Source organism: Giraffa tippelskirchi, chromosome 1, assembly GCF_054371585.1.
Source record: "Giraffa tippelskirchi isolate mGirTip1 chromosome 1, T2T-mGirTip1v1.2.pri, whole genome shotgun sequence".
Taxonomy (NCBI): domain Eukaryota; kingdom Metazoa; phylum Chordata; class Mammalia; order Artiodactyla; family Giraffidae; genus Giraffa; species Giraffa tippelskirchi.
The window spans coordinates 142,168,572-142,186,061 of NC_137275.1; the positions used below are offsets into that span (position 1 = coordinate 142,168,572).

The window sequence follows — 17,490 nt, forward strand, 5'->3', positions numbered from 1 at the left end:
ATTTTATTGAGGATTTTAGCATCTATGTTCATCAGGGATATTATCTTTTAATTTTTCTTTTTGTAGTGTCTTTGGTTTTGGCCTTAGAGTAGTGCTGGTCTCATAGAATGAGTTCACAAGTATTCTTCCTCTTCCATTTTTGGAAATGCTTTGAGAAGAAAAGGCGTTATCTCACCCTGTATGCGAGACAGAATAAGAGACACAGATGCATAGAACAGTCTTATGGACTCTGAGGGAGAAGGTGAGGGTGGGACGTTCTGGGAGAATAGCATTGAAACATGTATATTATCATATGTGAAGCAGAGCACCATTCCATGCTCGATGCATGGGACAGGTGCTCAGGGCTGGGGCGGTGGGATGGGGGGGTGGGAGGGGGGTCCAGGAGGGGGAACACGTGTAGACCCATGGCTGATTCATGTCAATGTATGGCAAAAACTACTACAATATTGTAAAGTAATTAGCCCCCAACTAAAATAAATAAATTTATTTTTTAAAAAAAAAAGAAAAGGCGTTATCTCCTTTTTAAGTGCTTAATAGAATTTTCCTGTGAAGCCATCTGGTTCTGGACTTTTATTTGTTGGGAATATTTCGATTACCAGTTCAATTTTATTACTAGGAACAGATCTGTTCAGATCTTCTATTTCTTCCTGATTCAGCCTTAGAAGATTATATGTTTTTCGGAGTTTATCCATTTCTTCTAGATTGTTCAATATGTTGGCATATAACTGTTTATGGTAGTCTCTTATGGTCTTGGCTAGTTTAAAAATCAAATGGGTAGCTCAAATACATTTTAGATATAGATGATTGAATAAAATGCATAAATCCCCCCTTTTTTTCTAAATGGGCAGCTCATCATCATGACATCAACAACAACAATAACGATGTGCAGCCAGGGCTGAGAACCAGTGGTATAATATAACTTATTGGAGTACAACTTAAATAGGCCAGTAGTTAGTCAAAATAGCAAAATATATATAACATTTAATAAATTAATATAATTGCTGAAATGACTGAATGTTTGTGTTCCCCACAAATTTGTGTGTTGAAGCCCCAAACCTCAATTGTATTTGGAGATAGGGACAGTGAGGAAGTGATCAAGGTTAAAAGAGGTAATAAAAGTGGGATCTAATCTGAGGCGGTTGCTGTCCTAGAAGAAGAGGAAGAGACACCAGAACTTGCTTTCTCTGCCACGTGAGGACACAGAAAGAAGGTGGCATTTGGCAAGCCAGGAAGAGAATTCTCAACAGAAACTGAATTGGCTGGCACCTTAATCTTGGGCTTCTCAGCCTCCAGAACTGTGAGACAATAGGATTCTGTTGTTTAGACCACCCAGTCTATGGAATTTGTTATTACAGCCCAAGCAGACTAATATAGCTGTGGTGCTTGGAAATGAAGATTTGAATTGCCAAATTAGCCAACAAAATCATTGCTAACTAATTTGATTCTGTATATCATGTTGGAACACTCACATTTCTACTCACTAAATAAATGAACTTGATTTTCCATTGTAATCTAAATTCTGATTCAACAGCTTATTCTAATTTCTAAGTCACTGTTGACTCAGAGGATTTTAAATTAGTAATAATGCACATCATTTAAAATATGCTCAGACACAGCCAGTATTTAAAATTCATCTGCATTCACAGGTGTTCTACAACTCCAATAGCCTTTCCTGAATTCAGTGGAAGCATATTCAGGATTACAAGACAACAATGATTCAACAGTCAAATATAATTTCATTACAACACAAACCAGAGATTTCCTTCTTGGAAGAAAATTAATTTTTATGGAAGTTGAAAGTTTAGTTTCACTTTCCCTTTTAATGTGGAATAAACTGACATCTATCAAAACTTCATTCTCATTTCCCCTCAATAAATCAAATACCAAATAAAAGAGGGACTTACAGTATTTTGGGTTTCTTTGCTTTAATATCTTTCAATGTCAGTAGAATCTTCCAATTCTTAGGACTGTTAAGTCAATATAAATCAATCATATAGCCATGATTACTTGTAGGTACACTTCAGTGGAAAAAACTGTGGTTTTTTAATTATTGCCTTACATGAAAAAATTTGCATTGCTACCAACTTAGCTAGTAGATCTCTCTAACATGCAATCAGTGTCAAAACTGAATTGAGGAGTGTAATAATATAATTTAAAAATCAGTAATATTTCTTATTCCTTTCAAAAGGCTCTCAAATTTTCAAGGAATATAAACAGCACTTAAAATAATTGCCTTTTGACAAAAGAGAAATCTTAAAGCCACTTCTCATCTGAAAGTTCAAAAATACTTGGAGTTTTATTTTTACTGAATTGATATATTCAACACCTTTTAAAGAGAGCATCTTGTGTATGCAAGATACCATTCCTAGGTGTTTTAGAAAAGTTTAAGGATGAAGTAGATAATATATTGTATGAGTAGCATGGAGAAATAAGACATATACACATATGTTCTAAATACTGTTTTATAATTTAGACACAGACAGGATTATGTGAGTTCAAAGGAAGAAGAAAAATTTCCAAGATGGGAGAATCAGGGAAGATTTATTTGTGGAAAGAGAGAATTTTGGCATAGTATTTTAACTTTAATATAATTTAGACACATTATCTCACTGAGAGTGACTGAAGTTGCTCACTCCAGTGACCTTTCCCTTTAAGTATCTTCATACATCAGCTCTTCTGCACCTTGTCATTCTCTAGATGGACTGCCTACCTCTGAAATGTCTTAAAATTGAATATTCTGTCTTCCCATCCTAACCTCCAATTTGTCTAGTGAACTTCTACCTTCATTTTCATCCTTTCTTTGCTGTCATTAATATCTCCAGGTCCTTAATGGAACAACTTTGGAGCTGAATGAGTTGAAGTCAAGTCCAAGCTCTACCACTGAAGGGCTGAAAAGCTCTGCTAAGTTTTACTTATTTATTCTAACTCTTGGCTTCCTCATTTTAAAAGTGGTATTACTGATAGCTCTTATCTCACAGGACAGTTGACAATATTCCATTAGATAACATACAAGGGACTTCCCTGGTGGTCCAGTGACTAAGACTCTGCACTCCCAATGCCGAGGGCCCAGTTCAATCCCTGGGTAAGGACCTAGGTCCCACAGGCCGCAATTGAGTTCACATGCTGCAATGGAAAGATCCCACATGCTGCAAAAAAGACCTGGCACAGCCAAATAAATAAAATAAATATTTTTAAAAAGAATTACATACAAAAAGATCACAGCATAGTGCCTGGACTAAATAAAAGTGCAGTAAATGTTACCTTTTGTATATTAAAATTTTTATTATTACTATTTATTCCAGTATTGATGTTATGGATTAATTTCTTTAGCCCATTCTTCTCTCCTTGTTCAGACCATTGTTTCAACTGCTGATTCAGCTTCTTCACTCTTCTTTCCAATAATAGCTAGTATTCACTTAGTCTATCAATAATATTTATTTATGACACTATGTACCCATGTCATACACTGGAAATATCTTCAGTAAATCGGGGAGACAGTCTAGGGGAGATATAGACATACAAGCAGGCAATGTACTGGTATAATATGATACATGCTATAATAAAGGTAGTTTCACAAGAGGAAGATAATTAACCCATCTTGGAAATGTGGATCAGGGTCTCTAAGTTTAACCTCATCTGGCACAACATTTGGCACAGATTATGTGCTTAACAAACATTTATTGTACCAAGTAGCATCAAAGCTGGAATTTAAGGATGAGTAAGTATTACCAAGTGAAAGGGTTCAGAGATACAGGAATTATCTTCTAAGACTAAGATATATGTAAGGGCTTACAGGTTAGAGAGTTCCTGGGGTTGTCATGAGGCAAGTATTTTAGAATGGCTGGAGTGGCGGGGTGGTTTAGTTGCTAAGTTGTGCCTGACTCTTTGCGACCCCATGGACTATAGCCCACCAAGCTCCTCTGTCCATGGGATTCTCCAGGCAAGAATACTGGAATGGGTTGCCATTTCCTCCTCCATGGGATCTTCCCAAGCCAGGAATTGAACCCAGATCTCCTGCACTGCAGGCGGATTCTTTACTAACTGAGCTATGAAGGAAACTATGGTTGGAGTAGGACTCATAATAGGAGCTCAGTAAACATTAGTTCTTCCTCCTTACAGAGCAATTTTACGTATTTTAGTTCTCTGAAAATCATTTAAGTTAACTTGCTAGGCATAATCATCCCACTTTATAGATGATGATACTAAGGCTAAGAGAGATTAAATTATTTACAAAGCCCCAAGACCTGGGACAGCTTCCTGGACATGAAACATTTGCAGTCGTGTAGTACCCTTCTCACAGGTTAATATTCTCATGCGACTGTCTTGAAATTCTTAAAAATTTTATCTTCGAATCTGTTTTCTGTAAGTGAAGTCTGATAGAACAACGAAGTATAAGTATGAGCAGATGGGATACGCACAGTAGTATATATGCCATTCCATACTGCCTCATGAGCCCAGAATTCTGTTGAGAGATGTGCAGAAGTTCAGAAAGACTCAAGTCAAGTACAATGAAGGCATGTGACATCTATGATCAAGTCAACTTACTTTTAAAACTAGATTTTTTTTTTTTGAATGTGGAAAAAGAAAATGGTGTTCTAAGAAACAAACAACCAAGGAACTCTATCATATTCTTCCACACTCATGTTGTTTATCTATATCATCCAACCACTTATGCTGAGAATTATGACATAGGAGGAAAGAAAACGATAGGGAAGCCTATCATTTTTTTAAGTCCTTCCTTACTTATCAGTAAGTTAAAAGAATAGATTGTTGGTAGAATTTGTGTGTATCAAGAAGTAAAATAAAACAGCTAACTTAGTTTTGTGTAACATTTTCACTGTTCTGTTAAGAATGAAATACATAGGCACATATGAAATAAATACAATTGTATTTGTACTTTAGGTTGGTATTGCTCAATATCAAGATAAATATGCTAATGATTTAAATTTAATGTCTTCTCTATTTAGAACAGCATTAAATAGCAAATCAAAACACCATAAGAAGTTGGAAGAGAGACAGCTAGAGGGGGAAAAGAGAAAAAAAAGCTTTGTATTTTAGTATCTTTAATGGCATGTTTTCCTGCCTTTTGAACAAGGGGCTCTGCACTTACATTTCATACCAGGCCCTGTAAATTACGTAGCTGACCCTGCTCTCAACTAATAAGTTGCCCAGTGCAATTTGATCCTAGGTTTTCTGCATCCAAATGACACACTGTACCATACTGCTTCCTGTGATACTCCCTGTGCGGTGTTAAGTCAGGGAAGTTGGTGTGTCATTCATTTCCAGTGCTATGGCTTTGAGGCAGGAAACTACATTAACCGTAGTAAGTACTGAAGAGCACCACCCACATTCTCTTTTCATGACTGAGGTGTTCCTTGCTCCAGCTGCCACATTGGCTTATGAAAGTTCACAGATGAGTCCCTTCTTCAGAAACACCTTTGGCCAAGGAGACTGCACCCCTCAACTTGGGACAATTCTGAAGTGTCATCCCAACCCCCGCGTTTCCCCACAGGCTCAACTGTGACCTCTGTTGCTACTGAATCAAAGATAAACTTCTTCCTCTTTCCAATCCTGGTTCTTTTGCTTTCTTACAGGTGTTACTTCCAAGCTATCTCCATTAAACTTCGAGCACAAAACTCTTTTTCTCTGAGTCTCTTGCCTGTGAAATCCAACCCAGGACAGCAACAGAGTGAACACTGAATTTCAGCAAATGTGTCCTGCATTTTTCAAATGAACAATTTACAGTGTCTAAATTCGGTAAGTATTTGATTCTCTAACTTACTTTCACTGTAGTCATAGCTGCAGTTACCTTTGCTTCTATCCATGACCCAGTGAGATTCTGCCACTTTCATCTTGGAGACTATTTCTGTTTGCTTGCTGTCAGAGTCCTTCCCAAACAAGCCACACTCCCAAACCTACTTTAGAATGAAGTTCTTACTCTTGTAAGCATTTCTCTCACTTAAGGGGAGAAGTATTGGAGCTGAACATTTAGGATTGTTTCAGTTATCTTCCGGAATCATTTTAAAGAAAGTAACTAAATTGTTATGTATCTTTTTCACCTTAAAATGTTTGGGGATTAGATTTACTCTGAAGTATTTAACTTGAACTTTCTAAATTGTCATTTGAATGACCATTCTTTAATGCAGACTTATTAAAGCTCAGGTTAGCTATAAAAATCATTCTTACTCATGTTCTTTTAATTAAGAAAAAACCCACTAAATACCTAGATTTACCAGGCACAAGTTGGTACTGCCCCAGAACAAGTCTTTTCTATACAATGGCATTTCTTATGAGTAAGTGTACATTCTGTAATTCATTTTGGAAGCATTTGGCTGACTCAATCCTAACTTTTGGCTAGAAGAACTAGGAAGAAAAAAATATAATAGCTTCTGAGTCATCAGCCTATGGGTAAATGACAAGAAAACCATCCATATAGAGGCCATTTGATCATTTTTAAGCCTTGTGGATTTTCCAAACAGTCCAGATCAATTACTTGGTATTGGCAATTAGTAGAGGACAAAAGAGCTTCATTTTATTTGACTTTGGACAACACCTTTTCTCTCCCCACTTCTCTTCTTGCTCACCGCCACCATACAAAGGCATGTGGAAACAGCTAAACTCTATTCCTCAATGTTATCTGTCAAAAAACTAGAACTCTGGGTATAAAAGCAAACAGTAAATTGGGCAGAAGAATTGAAGAGACATTTTTCCAAAGAAGATATTGAATCATCAGAGAAATGCAAATCAAAACCACAAGGAGATATCTCCTCACACCTGTCAGAATGCTGCCATCAAAAAAGCAAATAAATTTTGGTGAGGCCATGGAGAAAAGGGAACCCTTGTGCATTATAGATGGGACTTTAAATTGGTGCAACCACTATGGAAAATGGTATGATGATTTCTCAAAATTTAAAAACAGAACTACCATATGATCCAGCAATTCAACTTCCAAGTATTTATCCAAAGAAAATGAAAACACTTATTGGAAAAGATATATGCACCTCAATATTCATAGCAACATTATTTAAGTATACAGGATATGGAAGCAACATAAGTGTACACCAACAGATAAATGGATAAAGAAGATTTAGACAATGGAATACTACTCAGTCATTAAAAAGAATGAAATATTGAGACAAGGTCAACGGACCTAGAAGGTATTATGCTAACTGAACTAAATAAGATGGAGAAAGACATATACCACAGATTTCACTTATGTGTGGGATTTGAAAAACAAAACAAACAAATATAACAAGCTAGAAACAGAATCATAGATACAAAGAACAAATAGGTGGTTGCCAGAGAGGAGGTGGGTGGGGGCATGAGGGAAATAGTTGATGGAAACTAGAAGTACAGACTTCTGGGTACAAAATAAATGAGTCATGGGGATAAAATGTCCAGCATAGGGAACATAGTTAATAATATTGTAATAACTTTGTGTGGTGACGGGTGGTAACTACACTTATCTTGGTGATCCTTTTGTAATGTATAGAAATATTAAATTCTATGTTGTGTGCTCTGAATTAGCATAGTATTGTAGGTCGCTTATACTCAAAAAAATAAAACAACTCAAAGACAGTTCTTAATGCTCCAAGTAAAACCAGAACAACAATTTCTAACAGGCTGATCCATAGCCCTGTCTTCCTGAGTGTACAGTGGTCAGACACCTGAATCTTATCTGTTACTGTGCTGACATAGTCACTCTTGTTGCACATTTATGCTAGTGATTTGTGGTCATTTAGAGAGCAGCATGGGTGCTTAGCCAGAACAGGAGCCCCCAAGGCCCAGAGTCATTCCATTCAAACTTTTACTAGGAAGAGATCAAGGCAGGTCAGAGGGCATTCCATATGCTTCAGTAAATTAACTACCTCATCAACTCTTCATTGATACGGTACAAACAAAAACCCCTTCAGGTCCTAGTGGAGCAGGCATGTGTGAGAAAAATAGGGGAATAAGGGTCACTGGGGCTTCCCCAGGTGGTGCTAGTGGTAAAGAACCTGTCTGCCAATGCATGAGATAAGAGATGTGGGTTCAGTCCCTAGGTCTGGAAGATCCCCTGGTGGAGGGCATGGCAACCCACTCCAGTATTCTTGCCTGGAGAATCCTATAGACAGAGGAGCCTGGCAGGTTACAGTCCTGAGGGTCACAAAGAGCTGGACGTGACTGAAGTGACTTAACATGCACACAAGGGTCACTGGAGAGCCCTGGAATCATATTAAAGGGGCAGCTACTGCTCAGCATTTTGGTCACAGTATGGTAATATAGATCTAATGCTGCCAAATCTCATTTCTTCCCAAGGGATATTAGAAATCAGAATGTTTATATAAAGTATCCTACTTTTAAAGTATTAGAAGCTAACCGATTTTTTTTAAACCAGTGGGCTGACTACTAACAGAATACATCTACCTATGCTATCTATCATGCTCTCACCATGACCACCAGCAGGCCCTTATTATCTCTATGATCACCTTCCTACAGCTCTCTAATCTCTCTCGCCCCCATTCACTCACTGTGTCTGGCTGCAACATACTCTTCTGTCTCAAGGCCTTTGCACCAGCACTTTCCTTGCCTGGAGGCTCTTTCCCTATAGAGTCATACAGCTAACCCTTCACTTCCTTCAAGTCTTGTCTTAAATATTCCCCCTTTCAGTGAGACTTTTCCTCGTCACCCTATTTGAAATCACATCTTTTCCCCAACCCCCTGTGCCTCTTTCCTGCTTGATTTTGCTAGAAATCACTTACCATCTAACATATATACATTTTATTTATTTGACTTTTTTCCCCTGTCTCTTACAATAATGGAATGTAAACTTCTTGGAGACAGACATTTTGGGTTGTTTTGTTTATGGCTATATTCCTGGTGCCTAGCACAGAACCTCCACATAATGGAAACTTGATCAACGTTTTTTTAAAAATGAGTTAATGAATGAATGACTGAATCTGCAGACCATCTTTGGTCTGTGGTCTGGGCTTCCAATCTATGACTACTGATTTATACTGAAAGTCTCATGGTACAACCCAAAGGGAGGAGACATGATCAAGTTTGGACAGTGAACACCCAACTCTTACTTTCTGAGAAAGCCAAGTAATCAAACAGCACTATCCACAATCTCACGGAGTATTTTGGTCAGTATAGTTTTCCTACATGCAAAAGTAAAGTGTACCCAACGATGTCAAATTCATTCATCTATGATATTTTATTCACTCCATTTTGATTAGATGCTTATCCAACAATGACAAAGTTTAGAGTTTAAGCTACTCAGATCTCTTACCTACAGTATTGAGCTTCAAGTAAGTAGTATCTAAAATAAGCCTAGTTCCTTTGCTAGTTGGGAAATGAAAATAAAATAAATGTAAAAGAGACAGGAGGAAACAAAGATTAAGACTGATCTCTGTGAAGGGAAGGCATTAATTTACAGAGATAATTTCTCTCAAAGTCTTATCTTGTTTCTTTACTCAGCTTATATATAATACTTCCATACTTTGGATACTATTGTTAAGAATTAGCTCAGTTCTGTCTTTCCTTCTACTTTTTGTCCAGAAAAGGTTTAGTCAAGGACAACTAAATTTAAAAAATGAAATTCAGGTTAAAAATGATATTCTCTGATCTAAGAAGAGGTTAAACAACCAAAATACCTTAAATATGATCAATAACCATAATGAGATAAATTATATATGGCAGATGAATATATATTTAATTAATATTATGCCAGAGATAACCCAAGGTTTGAAATACTTTTAAAAGGAACAAATAAATGAAATACATTTTATGACTGGGTAGTACATTTTGTAGTTCGTTGCCACAAGAAGAATTACTCAATGAAAATATTTTTTAAAAAACTTGAAAAAGATGAATAACTGGATGGAAATAGATCCTTAGTAAGTTGTAGAAAGCAAATTGTTTGGATGCATTCCTTGACCTTTTAAAGTGGGTACCAGGCAGGGTTTGGTCAAAGAAAAAGCAATCTCTAGCTATTTTAAAAAGGAAGAATTGAAGGAATTACAAAACATGGATGACAAGAAAAATCAGAGAAACTACCATTAAAGCTCAGGAAATCAGGAAGCACAGGAGTTTCAAGGAACCTCCATGGGCTATCTCAGCTGTCTGCAGTGCCAAAGTGGGTGATTTGCAGGAGGGCCCTCAGAAGTCACTGGCAGAAGCTCAGGTCCCTATCTACCAAAGACCCTCTGTGTCTTGCTACTGACAAAGCAATAATGGTGCCTTCTCTTTCACCTTCAAATCTCATGCAAGTGTCTCTTAGCAGAGGATCCTATACCAGAACTCACATGAGGTCTAGGAAATGTCATCAGGCTTCTAGGCCCTGCTCCCAAGAAGAGCACAGAAAGGCAGCAGGAAGCATGCTGAAACACCAACATCAGGCCCAAGTCGAAGCCACTGGGAATAGCAGTACCTTCCATCTGCTTTCTATAGTCAAACTAGATCCATCTGGGCCAGATGGATCCAGTATGACCCAGCATTTGAATCTTCTGTTCCTATGAAAGAACCAGGCATTCCCAGAACCACCAAGGGGTTTAATAATCTTTTGTTTATGACATTTTCATTCTATAAGTAAGACAATCAGACAAATGCATACACAAACCTTCCTAACTAAAGTTAGTTGAGTCCTTTAGTTAACTCTGCTGAAAAGGTCTTGCTAAATACGGACACCTCTCAGTTGGCATCCCCAGTAAGAACAGGGAGGAGTGGGGGAAGGGCTTTAGAAATGTAGTAAAGAGGTAACTACTTTATAGAGCAGATTGAAATGTTACCAGGCTAAGACCAAATTCATCTCAGTAAAACTTGTATTACGTTACATACTAGCAGTGTCTGCTTCCTAAGTTCTGCAGTCTTCCTGTCCTGTGACTCAGTTGCCTACACAAAGGGGCTGTTGCACAGTAGTCAGAGTAGTCAGGGGAAGGAAATGCTTGCTCACCTCCGCTGTGTTTGGAATAACCACTCCACATCAAAAGAGTGACTCATCCTGCCTACTTGCCAGCCTTGAGCTTGCTCCTGCCTCCCACTACCCCTTGCTGGTTGTGCTGTTCTTGGCTGAAGAGGCCTTCCCCCAGCAAGTCCAGGTTTGTGGAACCTGGCACCTAACTTTCCTGAATGACGAGGCTTCCTGAGGTGGATTACTCTGCGGGTTAGGACCTGAAGGTGACCACCAATTTGCCTGACGTACGATCCAAGGTATATGATTCAAAGGCAAAAGCTGGGCTTTCACCTCCCTTCCTCAAACAGCACAAAGGGAAATGGAATTGTTGTATTTCCCTACTCCTGCTTACAGTAAACACGTAACCTGAAAAGGTACCTATTTTTGTTGGTTTTAGAGAAACATGTTGCTGCTAGAAGTTCTGGAAGCCATTGGGTTCATTTTGGTGAGCTCAGCAGTATTTATCACAGTGTGGGGCAGATGGTGGATGTTCAGAAAATATTTATTCCTGGTGGTTATGCCTCTTAACTGGATGGAAGCCATCGTAGAGTAAATCACTTCACTGTAGAGATTCTTAGCAAGGATGAATCCACTCAAAATCCATTGCTAGATTCAATATTGAGGAGATTGTAGTTATGGAAAAATAAAGGACTTTGGAATTAACAGAGATGGTTTTTGAGATTGGGAACTCTGGACAAATCCCTTAAGTTCTTATCAAATAAATGCAGCATGGTGCTAAAGGAGTTTTAGGGTCAGACAGTCCTGTGCTAGAATCTCAGCGGACCACTTACCAGCCACATGACTATTGGTGATTTACTTCTCTGGTTTTAATTTCCTTATGTAATAGAGTAAGAGTGAAATTTCCCTCTTAAGCTTGTGACAAGGTTAAATTAGATAATGTGAGCTATTTCCTAAACACAGAAACTGGGACACATTAGTATTCAATAAATTTTATTTAGTCCCTGAACCTGTTTCCTAACTTGGAAAAAGGAAAGACTAAAACATGCCATACTCTGCTACAAAGGGATGGTACAGATTAATATGGAGAAAGTGTCTCCCAGTGTGATTTATACGCATTATATAACTTTGTCTTGGCAATAGGCCTCGTCCTTTGTTCCAGTGTCTGAATGTGGCCTTATTGCTATTATATTTTAGCATAGTCTTTGGTATTTTGCACATAAATTTAATAGAGCATTATTCAGAATGCCTATAGCACATGATTACTTACGTTAATAATGTGTGTGATAACCTGCAAGTGTTCAAGGAGCATTATCCTCAGATATTTCACCACTGAGTGTTCACATTGTCAGCTTCCCCTCATTCTGGGATGTTCAGGGGAATGTAAATTTACCACAGTGATATGGCTCAATCAATGTTGGATTTGTCTCAGGATGGACACTTATGAAAACTGGACCCTTCCAGGATTATATTGGTGATAGAATGACCTGCCCACGTTAGAGCAAAGCTTCTCTTGCCCCACCTTTCCTTTCAGGCAGCCGGTTGGGCTTCTCTGGCCTGCCCTGCTAAATAAAAGTGCTCTGGGGGATTTGGAGAAGAGTTGGTGTGAATGGGTTTATATATTATCCAGATTGCCTCATTATTACTCATAGTCTGTTGGAAAATTTCCAACCTTTTTCTGCTTGATCCTAGCTACCTAAGGATTTTGGACTGACATCTGCTATCAAAGCCCATCTGGAAAGAGCATATTTGAGAATTAGGTTTCATCCAACAAACGGTAAGCAGTAATCGTTAATAATAAGGGGTTGGGGTGGAGTAGAAAAAAGTTTTCCTGGCTTCAGTAAAAGATGGATTTATGTTCAAATCCCACTACTATCTGTATGCCTCTGGGCATATTACTCTTAGAGCATTGCTTAGTAATCTATACATAAAATATCTCCTTACAATGTTGTAAGGAATGATAAACATTTTTTACACATACAACTTCACTACTAGTAATGTTTCGCATAAATCGCAGCTATTATTAGTATTGCCTTGATATCCTAAATGTTCCTAGAAAAAGAAATGCTCAGAGAAACTGATTGGTTTTTCTCTAAGTGTCACTATCCCATAAGGTTATCATACTGAATTGGGAAAATGGAAATTGCTTCATAAAGTCATAAATATTATTACTATTAAATAATAGTAATAATATATAAAATATATATATTCTTAATATAGTAACTATATATAAAATATACCTTTATTCTTCCTTTCTGTGCCCTAATCTTTTTAATTATTAATTAATTTATTATTATTAATTAATTATTACTATATTAATAATTTTAATATATAGTTACTATTGTTGTTTAGAGAAAAGGCACTTGAGATCCAAGACACATCGAAGCTATACCACCAGGGTGACTGCTCTTTCTTTGTTAGAATATAGGACAAGAAGAGAAGCAAGGCATTAGCTGAAGGCATAACTGAGATTCACTTTTTACATACTTCCTGGATTGGTCCATCTTTAATATGTATTAACTATAGCATTTCTAAAAGAAACTTTGGTGGTGTTTATTTATGTGTACCAGTGTGCATGTGTGAGTGTACGTGTGTCTGTGTGTGCACATTAAAGATTGTTGTTTAGCTGAACAATTTTCATTTTATTGATTCTAAAAAAAAAAAGATTAGGACACAGAAAGGAAGAATAAAGGTATATTTTATTCTTAATATCTTACTTATAAGAGTCCAAGGATATTGACCATGATAACATAAAAATGAAGTGAAAAATATTTTTATATAACTAGCTGGATGTATTTACACATTACACCCAAGATGTACAAGGCTTAGAAAATTGTTCACATTAATATAGTAATTCATTGTATTCTTTATCTCTGAGTAATGATTAACTTTTTAAAAGTTGTATTTCTTTACTAATCTGGAAAAACCCCACACTTACTTGGAGGGCATTTATTCTCTGTAGTAGTAGTAGTAGTAGTAGTAGTAGTAGTAGTAGTAGTGTTAGTCGCTCAGTCGTGCCCAACTCTTTGCGACCCCATGGACTGCAGCCCACCAGCCTCCTCTGACCATGGGATTTTCCAGGCAGGGATCCTGGAGTGGGTTGCCATTTCCTTCTCCAGGGGATCTTCCCGACCCAGGGATCCAACCTGGGTGTGCTGCACTGCAGGCAGATTCTTTACCGACTGAGCTACGAGGGAAGCCCCCATATTCTCAGTAGACTGTTTTAATTAAAATTCCAGCATTGGAATTGGCTGTGGCAACACAGGGAATGTGACAAGTAGGTGAATAGATTACCTGGATAATTTGATCAGATGATGTATGTATGTAACTCAGTCCCCTGAATTTTGTGGTAAGTTTTATTTGCCTGCCTTGCCCAGGTAATTACATCAAATTGCCACATCACTTGACTGTGCAGACGTGGTAAACATTTTAGCTTATGCTCAGCCAGTTGAGAAAGCCTGACTTGCATAATTGTTATTCTGCCTTTAAAACATCTATCTATGAGTGTTTAACTGAATAAGTTGCCTGAACTTGCTTTTTGGAGTTTCTGATGTGGGTTGATATGTGCCATCCATGACTATGGCACTTTACAAGCCTACTGAGAAATAGACTTACTCCAAGTCTATTTCATAAAGTTCTTCCTGTCTCCCTCTCTCTCTTCTACCATGTTTCCTCCCTTCATTTTAATTTTCTTCCAGTTCTTTTTCATAAAATCATACAATGTTAGGATTCGGTGGAATAGAGTGTTTGTAACTATGTTTCTCAAACTCAATTAATTTCCATACTATATTCATGGATTTTACATATCTTGTTATTTAATTTTTTAAAAATAGATTATTTTAAAAAATCTTAAATATTCCCTCTTTTAGATTCATGTTTTAAAACTATATTCAGGAGTCATAGTTTTTTTTTAAATTATGTTTTAATTTATTTATTTGGTTGCACTAGGTCTTAGTTGAGTCACACGGGATCTTTAGTTACGGCATGTGAACTCTTAGTTGCCATATGTGGGAGCTAGTTCCTTGACCAGGGACTAAACCTGGGTCCCCTGCATTGGGAGTGTGGAGTCTTAGCTGCCACTAGACCTAGGGAAGTCCCTAGAATCATAGATTTAGCATGCTGATTAGCTCACTGATTTTTCTAACAAACCGTAAAAGAAATGTATTACAGATGAAGAAAGTTTATAGCTATACCATCTAAAATTATGCCTTTTAGCTTTGGGAAATACTGTTCTAGTCCAACTTCAAATGAGAAAGCTGAGGTCCAGAGAATTAAAGTGATGTTTTCTAGAGGCACATAGCCAGTTAAGAGCAGAGATAATAGGTGAAACCATGCTTTTGAACTCTTAAATCCAGTCCTCTTCTACTATACTACACTGACTTATTATGTTAGTTACGTCAAGGCAAGGGCTATAAGACTCACTAACTGAAAATACTACAGAAAAGTCATCAGTAGCAGAGCCATTAAAACAGTCCATCTTCCTATTAATTTGTCCTTTAAAAATTCTTAGGCCATCAAGAGACCACAGATGCTTCAAAACAGTGGTCCTCAAAAAGAGTACTCAGATAGGGGTTTACAGAGACCTGTCCAGGACACAGATAGAGCTAAAGATATTTTCAGAGCAATACCTTTCCTGTGAATTCTTCACTAAGAGTCTGTGGATCTATATTTATTATTGCCCTTTTGCAACCTTACAAGAGAAAGTCATATTTTTCATTCATTGCATGGCTCTAGAGTGAAAACATTTTAGCAGTGATACCAGACAAAGGATACTTGAAAATACTAACTATGCTGACATAGGAGTAAAAGAGTGAAAAGAATTTCTTGTCTGGGTAACAAATCACAGACAGTCTCTAGTTCTTTGCTTTCCACAAAAATGAAGGGGGTTAAATAAATTTTCAGCTGATAGATCTTTAAAAATAATTTTTATGACATGCCAGTATATAAATTTTTACATAAAAGCTATTTGAAAGTCAAGATTTAAGTGTCATTAACTATAATAAAGTGTCCTTCAATCCCCATCTACAAATAAGGATTTTTAACACTAACCTCAATTAAAATGACAAACAAGAATAGGATTAATACTAAACCCCTAACTCATTCCATGTGGGAAAATTCTGACTGATCCATTTCATTGAGAAATACGCATACAAAAAAGAGGTATTCTTAAAATATTACTTTTTATTATTTTTAATTTATTTATCAATCTTTTAACACAATTATATTAAACATAACTCAATAATACAATTTTTTGCTAATCATGGATTCTTCATGGTGGCTCAAATTGTAAAGAATCTGTCTACAATGTAGGAGACCTAGATTCAATACCTGGGTCAGGAAGATCCCCTGGAAAATTCAGGAGAAATTTTTTTAACATTTAGCACTTAAGAAATTTTTAAAAAGTAAATTTAGCTTACATTTTTGCTGTGAAGAAGTATAATAGCCTTTTACAGAGACTTTTAAGAATAAAATTGCATTGACTTTTCTGTGAAGACTGACAGGAGGCTGAGTGGGGGTAACAGTCACCATCACTGGAGAATGTACTTGTTAGAAGATGCAGTGGTGGGCAGACCAAGGCCTGGACCAACTGGAAGGAATAGCTGGCTCCTGCCTTGACCTCATGACCTCTGTGTCTTTACCACTTTCCTTACCATCATCACTGCTAGAGAAAAACTTTCTCCCTTGCTTCTCTGTTTAGGATTTACTCACATTGTCACTTTCAGGAACAATTGCACTGACCATAATAAGGAAATAAATATATTACTTTCTTATTTAAAAAGGAATAAAATTATGTTACATAAATAAGATTGTATGAAATTAGAATAAAATCTGATAAGGAAGGGAAATGGAAAAACAAGTTCAAAAAAATAAAAGGAAAAATTTAAATTTCTAGTTGTTAAGTAAGAGCTTGTTTTTGAACTGTTATTCTTTTAGATGGATGATAATAGGGGATTAAATCACCTTAGCATTTATATTCCCTAGGGTGCAGTTTAAAATTTTGTAACAATTTTACTTTTAAAAGGGAATATTTGAAATAAGTTGGAAATTATTTAATTTGTACTTACTTACATTTTGGACAAATTTCAGATGTCACTTTAAAGTTTTTCAAGGAGTTATATTGATTTTCAAATCCCTTGAGGGAGTATACAAACAGGAAGCTGAACAGTGTTTTCAGAGCTAGAATTGGTTTTCTAGCTATAGAGTCCTCCATAGAGAATCCTCTGCTTCGACTAGTTTCCCTGGAAAGAAAACGGTACCCATCTAAAGGAGCACACTGTCCTCTGGATGCTGCCAGTGTTCTGGGGTGGACTTTCAGATATCCAAGTCCCAGGTGAGCCTGGATACTTTGTGGTGTTTGTGCCTGTCAGACAAACATCTATGGGAAAGTCCAAAACCTCATAGGGGAAGTTGTACTGGTTTTAAAGAAGATCCCACTGCTGGGCATACACACCGAGGAAACCAGAATTGAAAGAGACGCGTGTACCCCAATGTTCATCGCAGCACTGTTTACAATAGCCAGGACATGGAAGCAACCTAGATGTCCATCAGCAGACGAATGGATAAGGAAGCTGTGGTATATATACACAATGGAATATTAC

General features: G+C 37.1%; 1 long non-coding RNA gene across 1 annotated transcript in view; it reads left to right on the plus strand.

The window, feature by feature from the left end:
* The window catches only part of LOC145538067 (uncharacterized), a 139,779-nt gene that overhangs the window by 101,960 nt on the left and 20,329 nt on the right, over positions 1 to 17,490 (plus strand). Inside the window, exons 5-6 of the long non-coding RNA XR_014076623.1 lie at positions 5,595 to 5,757; positions 12,584 to 12,668. This is a non-coding gene — a long non-coding RNA (uncharacterized LOC145538067). The remainder of the gene's footprint in view (positions 1 to 5,594; positions 5,758 to 12,583; positions 12,669 to 17,490) is intronic.